Raw genomic sequence first — 9,649 nt, forward strand, 5'->3', positions numbered from 1 at the left:
ATTGGGGTTTTCTCTGTATTATTGCAGGGTCTTTACCTTACAATGTATAAATAAACCTGAATAGAATTGAAAAGCTCTAAACCCTGACATGATTACCGGGGTTATCATTGAAAACAACCCAAAATCTCAGCTTTAGAAAGGTCATGATTGATTTTGCTTGAAACCACTTGTTTGGAAAAGACATTGTTCATTTTGCTAAGCTCCTACCTCTGGCACCTCACCAGCAGCCGGCTGCACGTGAAAAACATCGGCACTGGTGACAAGATAGTCATGCATGACACGGGCTCAGTGCTCAGAACTGCCATCGATATGCTAACGTGCTGTTTTGCATGCATGTTTACTATTGTCACAATCTTACATGTGTTGACATGCTAATATTTGCTAATTAGCACTAATCCCAAACTAAAACTGACACTGATGGGAATGTCAAAAGTTTTGCAAAGATGATCACATAAATAATGAAACTGATTTTAATTGCCTGAAACCGTTCTACAGGAATGCACTGGAGCAAAAACAGCAGAGAGGCATTGCAGGATACTCACCAGAAGAGATTTAGACAATGACATTAATTGATATTTCTCTTTGGAGACGTGCACGTATGTATGGATATAAAGGTCAAGTAAAGTGGGTTACCCAAAAAGCGTTTGTGAGCCTGCATATGCCTTACCTCAGTGCTCCTCCCCTCCCAGCAGACTCTCCATCTGTCTGTTTTAGAGTCTTGATGTACTCTACAGATACATGTGTGCAAACGCTTCTAGCTTTTGGACTTCCAGTCATGAGTATTGATCTCCATCTTTTACCCCTTTGCCTGCTTTGTTAGACGACAAATTCACACACAACACAGAGATGCTGACGTTATAGTAGTTTGCATGCTGCCAGGCTCAAACTGTCTCTGATGTGTCCTGGGACCTAGCCATGCTACCCATTGCCACACCGGTGTGGAATGCAGGTCCTGGGCTCTAATTGATTCAGCCGCTACGAACTCAAACAAACAACACAAAACAACGACAGCCTCTGTCAGGTTTTGTATTGGTGCCTCAACTTCTCCAAACTGCTTTACAAGCACTTGACTTCAGGTGGATTTCAGCTTGGGTGGAAACACAGATAGAGCTGCGACATTGCTACATTATCGTCACCATCGCACCACATCGCAGGCGCAGATAAAAAGGAAAGCGCTGTACGCTGATGCATATTTCCCTTTAATCAAACGCACACCACAGCCATCACGGCGCACTCCCACCTCACTGTGGCTCTCAGGGGGACAGGGGAGATCAAAGCCACCCCCTCCCCCACGACCCCCCGCCTCCCACAACACACACACACACACACACCTACCCCAACCTTGCTTGTATATGATCAGTGGGAAAGGAGGAGAGCTAGGGGCTGCCTCTTTCTTTCTTTCTTTCTTTCTTTCCTTCTTCGAGCCTTTGAGCAAAACCTCCGTTAACAATCCTGGAAGTGTTGAGGTTGAGCAGCTTCTAAACAGCGCTTTTTCAATCCTATTCATATTGGACACATTGATCCACTTATGTACTTAGTTGGTGTGTGTACCTGTTTCTCTTCCATCTGACCCTGATGTGCATGCCTGGCTGGGTCGAAACAAGAGCACAAAACAACAGGCAGGAAGACTTGGAATAACAACTGGCGTCACCGGGAGAAAGCCGAGGGAGATTTATAGGACAGTAAAAATGTGACCCACGCTGACCACAGATGTTCTCGTGAACAGCTAAGGTGGGGTGTAATGACAGGGCAACATGCAATCTTTCTGGCCGGCTCCACTCCCACTTTCTCAGTTTTCAGTGTCGACGCACGCTCTGCTGCCACTCTGTCTCAATAAGCCAACACCCGTGAAGCTTCTGTCAGCACGTGTGCCGTGTTGGTGATCCATGTGCACGTTCATCAAAGTGATTCTATGGTTTCATCAAAGATTTATAAACTCTCCTGGATGTCAGGACTTAGGCGAACAAATTGGTAATCCCACATCTATGAACTCTCCCTCCATCTCTCTCCTCTCGATGTGGAGATGTGACCCAACCCTTCCCTTCCTTCCCTGCTGCCTCTTGGTCTCAGGTTTCAAATCACCTCATCTCTCTTCACTCCTCCCAGATTAGTCATCTAATGAGCAGCAGTGCTGATCAGGTGAATAATTGATGACGGGCGGCTGGAGAAAGGGATCGATCCGAGCTGGGCTGTGGCTCTAAATGGAGCAGGGAAGGAGACACCTCAGGAGGATAAGCAGGCGCAGGTACACCACTGCAACACTCTGTGCTCAGTTGATTAGGATGTAGATTCAGTATTCTTGCCTGATTCACAAATAGGAAAAGGCTAAAGAGCCACTTCTGGACAACAAAGTTTGTAGGAAGACCAACTTGATAAATCTTGATAAAACCTCTGAATGTGAATTTGTGATAATACCGAGGTAAAGCCTTTAATTACAATAATACCTCCACTGAAGTTTATAATTTCATTGTTGCAGCAGTGTAACAAGGCAGCCCTTAGTGGCTGGAATCACAGTGAATCAACGCAAGTGTAGTGGAACAAAAAGTATTTATTTGCCATACAGCTCTCCTTACAAAGAATTCACTCGTCGAGCTTCTTCACAATCAACCCTCTCTAATGACAACCGGTCACAGACTAAACCATTATTCCACTCACAGTATACAATATATCAATTTGAATAAATAAATACATAAATACATTGCACATTTTTATATTAATAAATCTTTCACACTTTAATTTTACACCAAACCCAATATTATAAAAAGATTCACCACACTCTCAGCCCATGGTCTCTCCCGGAACCTTCATATGGTGTCTGAACCCCCCAGGGAAACGTTTGCCCAGACACCTTGAAGAGGACACAGGCAAGAAAAGTGAGTAATCATATCTTACAAACACTTATTTGCACCACTTTTAATCCTAGATTTCCCACACACATTTGCGTTAGTTTTCCTTACTGGTAAACCTTAATCACAATCTCAATCACCATTCTTTTCTCCTCACAGACAACCAACACATTGCTTGATGAGGAGCAGCTGTGCAGGATCTGAAACAGGGCTACCAACTGATTTTAAAATTCCCAATAAATATTCAATAAATAATTAAACTTCTTGTGTGCAAATGTTTTACTGTGCAAATCCATGCTTAAAGTGTGATGCTGAATAAAATGCTTGATAAGGTGCTTTTGATAAAGTGAAAGGTGTGCTCTAAAGTGCTATACAGATAACAGAATATAAATAAATGTAGTAAGGGAGGCCTCTTCCTTATAAGTAGGCTTTAATTTATTTAATTATTAGCATTGCAATAGATCTGTTAGAACACAAAGAACTGATTTAAAAAGATTGTAGAAGTGCCAAAAAGTGCATTACCTCTAATGGCCACTTGAGGCTGGCACCCAAAGCGAGCCAATCCGACTAAACTAGCAAGTATAATGTCCAATGTAGTTTACAGCCCGGTATAAGAAACACTTTTGGTCTCTGTACCTATTTTTTCATTCATGGTGACAGTACAGAGGGTGAATTATTTTATAACTTAGCCATTAAAATTATGGGGGTTCCATTATAACCTTAACAGTTAATAAATTCCACCTCGCAGCAGTGCAGGTATAAAAATACCTGCACTGCTGCAGCATGCAGATGATAACCGTTGTAAGAGATGTACTTGAATACCAGTTGCCACAGTAGATCTTCACTGTTAGTGGGCTCATGCATGATCAGGGAGGGGAGGGTGTTAAACTAAGTTCAATGAAAATGACTTATAGAGGAAAACAAACCAAAAAGGTTTTGCTGATGCTATCACACTGACCTTTATTACATTAAAACTCAGCATAGATAATTTTTTATTGTTAATGACTGATAACAAATGTTGGGTGAGGTCATGTAATGAAAACTCAGAGGAACATTGCTGGGACAGAAGGTGACTGAAGTCCAATTCATCAGTTTCTCCTTCCTCTTCCTGAGCTAACAACAAGGCAAATGGAGGTATGGCAAGAGGTCAAAATTTCTTTATAGCAGCCACCAAAGTTTTTTGGGGGGTGAGAGCTTCCCTGAACCACTCAACCTCCAGTCTGATCTTGTTGTTGAGTGTTGTTTTTAGAACCGCCACCCCTGTGTGTGCAAAGGACTGAAATGTGCCAGCAGCAGCTCCTTGAGCTTTGAGCGTACAGTTGCTTTGATGGCTGCTATTTTTCCTCATAAACTAAAGACCAAAGGCCTTTACACACCAGAATACATAAAATTCATGCAAATATGTTGTGTGTTAAAAATATTTTTGGACCCACCTGTTCTTTATGCAGCTGTTCATACCTACCAGACAGATTTATTTTCTGGGATCGTGCTCAGTTTTTTCAATTTTCCTGATTTTTCACATCTGAACAAATGATCTAGTAAGACTAGTCTTGTAGAGCATTTTTGAGGACAAATTATTTGCAAAATTGCAATGCAATTAATAATATTACACAACAAATTTGCATCTGACAAATTTGAAATTTCATGGTTTCTTTTTGGCTCGGTGTAAAAACAAAAACTTTAATTACTAGTAGGAATTATTAGATCAGGTGCTGTAGGCAGTTTCAGATTTGCTAAACTACCCAACAGACATACAAAACTCTGCAAAGTTTACTTTGCCTATATATTCCATTTTGTCTTGCTTTACTAAGGAAGGAAATGATAGCATCTGATTTTGACTTTCACTCTAAGGCAGTTCAAAAAACAAAACAAAAAAGCCCAACAACAACAGTGACTGCTCTTTCTTGAGCTATCCAGTGTAGCTAGGTCGAACTAAGTAGGGCTAAAAACCTTTATATTGTGACATAAGCAGCTGCAGCATTATCGGATTGCCTTCATTTCTGGAGGGGTTTGTTTCCATTATGCTTTTCTTCTCCACTGTTCATGTACTCAGTTACAACATAGATTTGAATCTTTAATCCCTCAGGATGCAAACCACAGATGTATTGGATAAGTACAGTATAGAGCAACTCTGCTTAAAGGCTTTAGTTTTCTTTTGGAACACGGGTTCTGATGCTAAAAGTAAAAATGTGTGACATGCATCCAGATTCGGAAAACTACTGATGTTCCCTGCCCCCAGTAACATGTTGCTCCGACACAAAGTTTCATGATATGGAGGCAACCTTCTTGTATATTTCCAAACCTATCAGTCAATGAGTGGTATTCCTAACACTGATACGTGTTTCAGTCCTCATAGCTGACTGTCAGTACTGCCTATGGTTATTTTACTTGTCATTTCTACGTGTCACCAAATATCACTGGAATTCCATGGTGTCTGGTCAATACTGCTAGTCTTTTCCTTTGTGTACTTCCCTCTTAGCTCGTTGATCTGATGTATGAGAGATTCAGGGATATCACTTTCCTTCTAGTGGAGTTAGCCACCTTAAGACCCATTAATGCTGCAATCTTCTTCTGAAATCCAATTTTTTTTTCCTGCTCAGAGTTCAGTAACTAAATGTAGAACTTGCCCAACTCTCCTATTCCATTACCAGTCTGGATCCAATAGTCTCATACTCTTCAGCAGGAGAGATGACTGCACAGTGTATCAAGCCAAACCAAAAATATGCTTTTGATTTGTAGAAGAGACATTATTCTGCCAGAGAGGCAGGGTTAGCCAACCTTTCTGACTGCATGCAGTTTGGTCCAGAAACTGTCTACACGAAGGATGGACAGCTCATAAAGTTTTAAGAAATCTCTAGCCTCCCTGTACATTCCCTTCTTTAGAAATACAGGACCTTTCCCTCCATGATTTACATACACGCTACCTGGACTTCAAGACAGGCTTCTTTTCTCGGGATAACAAATGCATTTTATTGCAACTTTGAACTCAGCAGGCATTTCATTAATGTCTGCAGAGGAAACGCAACACACTACTCTGCTATATCCCTACACAGCAGGTCTATCTGGTCACTGACTTCCAAATGTGGGACACTTTATTCCGACATGGAGCTGATTGGAAACCATATTGGTGACATTGCTCCAAGTGAGTCCGCCTCTACTTTTCCATGTCGCTTCGATGGGGAATCTGCTAGGGGGATTCTACTCATTGCCTCTTGGTCCAGATGGTCAAGAGCTCCCAGTGTTCAGCAGGGTAGGCGGCATTTGCCCAGGGGGACTTGTGCCATCTGTTCTGATCCTCCCCTATCTTCTCATATAACTCCAACTCTCTAGGCCTCAACGCAGTGAATGTAAAGACACAGATAAAGGATAAAGGTCAGATTCCCATCTAGTATTTTTCCATGGTTGTCTTTATACTGTAACAATATGCCTTTTTTTTTTTTTTTTTTTACCTGTGTCTTGTCCTCATTTCTCATCCTCACATCAGCTTCTATTTCTGCTATGCGAGTGTGTGGCAGAGTTAAGTGTGTGCGTCCGAAAGGATTCAAACAAGACATAGAGCATCTTTCCGGAGTCATCTTAGCTCCAGGGAATGTGGCGAAACAGCCGGATGCTAATGCTGCTCTTTGCCTTTGGGGAATTATGTTTGCCTGAGCTGTAACCTACATTTACTGAGCATTCTTACACATAAGGTTAAATGAATCAGGGCTTTATATGAGCACACACACACACAGATACAACAATCATCAATACAAACATTCCAGACGCACACACTCAAACAAGTAGGACTCTGTTTGCTGGAGCGCAAAAGCTAACAAGGTTAGCGAGTAAGCAGGCATCTGAATCTGTAATGAATTTATTTAGTCTGGCTCCAAGGAGCCGTGGGCGTGGGCTAATAAGAGGAAGGGGGTTCTTCTGCAGAGTGTTGTGCATGTGAGGAAAGGAGAAATTTTGCTTTAGAGCTATCATCCTCACATTGTTTTTATTCTGTCCTGCCTACAGTTAAGATAGGTAAGAACAAGAAATGGGGAAATCTGCATTACTGACCTATGTAATATGCATTTGGTTTGATTAAAGAAGGTGGCATTAACCCTCTCGAGGCAGGCGTTGCCGATTTGCAACAGTTAAAAACTAACAACCTGATTACCCCACATACATATTTTATGAGTTTTTTTTACTCAGGAGTACCACTGCAAGGACTTGGTTGTGCATTAGCAACAAAAAGTTTAATTTGAGCCTGAGAGGGTTAAACATTAAGTGGAAAGCAAGTGTTGTATTGTAGGTGAAGTGACTTCCAAATCAACAATCTGTGTAGAAAACACACCTCCACCTCCTCTCCAGCTCATCCCCTCGTCCCCAGCTTCACATTGAAGACTATGTCTGGGATCTGCTCACCGTCTCCCCCTTGGGGTGGAGCGCCGTCTGACTCGGGTCGTCAGAATCAATTATCCTCAGCTACCTTTTCCCTCCTCAGCAGCGTTTACATGACTCACATTTTTCAGACCCCATCTAGAGCATCTACTTCCATTCTTTCTTAACAGCGTCCACCCCCATCCACCACCCTGAGGCCCCCCATCCTGTCAGGGCCGAGGAATAATTCCCCTGCTTTTCCAACGCTTTTGGGAGGAAAACGGCACAAGGTGATAAATCTGCAGTGATGTACTGTAGAAAAAAATTAAATGAAGGAGAAGAGAAAGGAAGCCGGGAGGCTCAGTGCTACTGCCTGCCGGCTCAGCACAATGGGGAAAAAAAGCACAGGCTTTTGCAGAAGGATGGAGATGGGGAGTGGGGGTGGTTAGGTGTGGCAGAGTGAAACAGGACAGTAAAAGAGAGTTACTCACCTTGGACACTGGATGCACGATCCTAAAGGCAGCTGAGTTTGCTCACAGGGTATCATACAGCTGGAAGCCCTCAGCACGCCCCTTGAGCAAGAACTGTAAAAACATCTTTCAACATCATTGCAAAGCAGCATCACCTTAGACATGCTAAGCTCTGCTGCTGAAATAAATACTCAGGTATTACAGGTCTTGTAGAGAAGAAAACAACAGAAATGTGACCTGGGGCTGATATGTGGGAGGGTTTGTGTCCATCAAGATAATCAATACCATGTTATTCTCTAGAGCAGAGCCAAGAAGGGGTTCTGGTGCTCCCTACATTTCTCATATTTAATGCCTGGCTGATTTTAATAGCTTACACTCCTCGTGGGCAGGGGGGGATGGAGGAGGGGTCTGATATCAGCTGGCATCTGTCGACACCTAAAATACCTCAGAAGCAAACCTGGAGTGTTTACCTGCCCCGATGAGTAACATAAAATACAAACAATGCAAGGTGTAATTGGCACTGATGCGCTTTAAAAGCCCTCCTCCTGCTCTCCAAACACCTGCAGCCCATGAAGCTGGGCGGCCCCCTGGGAAATCACACATTAGCATTTAGCCGTTTCATCTGCTGCACTAATCAGAGCCAAACGTTTCAATAATACAACACAAGAGCTGTTACGCAACCCAAAGAAAGGGTTGAGAGGGAGAGAAGGAGCACTCAGTGAGAAGGTATTTCCAGAGGTTGCGAAGCATTTGGCACCCGAGTCAAGTAGCTGGATAGATCTGGGTGGGGTTTAGGGTTAGCAAGTGACCTAAACTGACCCTCAGAGTTGTTTTTCACGGAATAACAGTGTGTTGTAATCTATGAATTTAACAATTTGTTCAGCTGCTCCAAAAGTGACAGCAGTACGTTAACTACTTCCAACCAATCCCAGGAGGAAGAAGGACCACTGTGGCTCTGTAAGGCTGTGATGTGACGCTGTGACATCTTTTCTGTTAGCATGTTAAAGAGGTGATTAACATGTATTATCTATCACAGAGTTTAGCTTCTTATGGCTGATAGAGGGGCTAAAGCAGGGCTGCCACAATACCCTACTTTCATTATACCATTATAACAGCCAAAATAATAACAAATGGTTTATCTGTCTGTTAGCCCTGCAATAGAGCAGGAATTGGATAAGTGGAAGAAGAAAAACTCTTTCTACAGGACTGTATGTCTGAACCTCTACTAGCTTAACTTTTCAGGTACTCGGTATTTCGGTGCTAGGATTATTACTGCCGTTGGATTATTTTTATTTTTTTAAATGGGCATTAATAAAATAAAGATTGGCACTTCAGTTTTTAAAACGCATTGTCAAAAACTGTACAATTGTGAAACACCCAATTACAATATCGTGAATATCTAAACAAACTTCATGCTCATGTATCTAACAGAAAACTACAAATATTAGGGGAGCTTTTGCTTGCGGGTGGCACAAGAAGATGAGGTCACCTAAGTCATTAGGTGTTACACTCATTGTACTTTGTTGGATCTCACATCACTTTATAAGTTGGAGTTGTTGAGACATTTTTCCCTGGGCTGTCCCCCCACAAAAGAAAGAAAAAAACACTACTGGCAGTTAAGTTTTGGACACATGTTTCTATTCAAGTCATACCTGAACTACACTCGGGCTGTTCTTACTCACAGTAACTGGCAGGTTAGTTCTGCTTGCACCTACTCTGGAACCACCTACCTAACAATTCATCAACTTCATACATTTGCCCCCTTTAGACGCCAACCTCTCTTGCAGTCTGTGCTCCCTTCCTGGAGCTTGGCAGCCTCTGATCAGCCTCTCTGGCCTGCAGCGAGCAGGAAATGACCTATTGTTCTGAGATAATGTGAAATATAATGTTCCCCTGCACTCTTGGAAGGCATTCTGCCCTGACAGCCTCATTGCTGTGGGCAACAGTAGGCGCCAAGTATATGAGCACCTGCCAAACAGAGACGTC

The sequence above is a fragment of the Mchenga conophoros genome, linkage group LG9 (assembly GCF_057382185.1).
Source record: "Mchenga conophoros isolate Kocher_MC1m ecotype Shallow Benthic linkage group LG9, M_conophoros_male_GT1.1, whole genome shotgun sequence".
Classification (NCBI taxonomy): Eukaryota; Metazoa; Chordata; class Actinopteri; order Cichliformes; family Cichlidae; genus Mchenga; species Mchenga conophoros.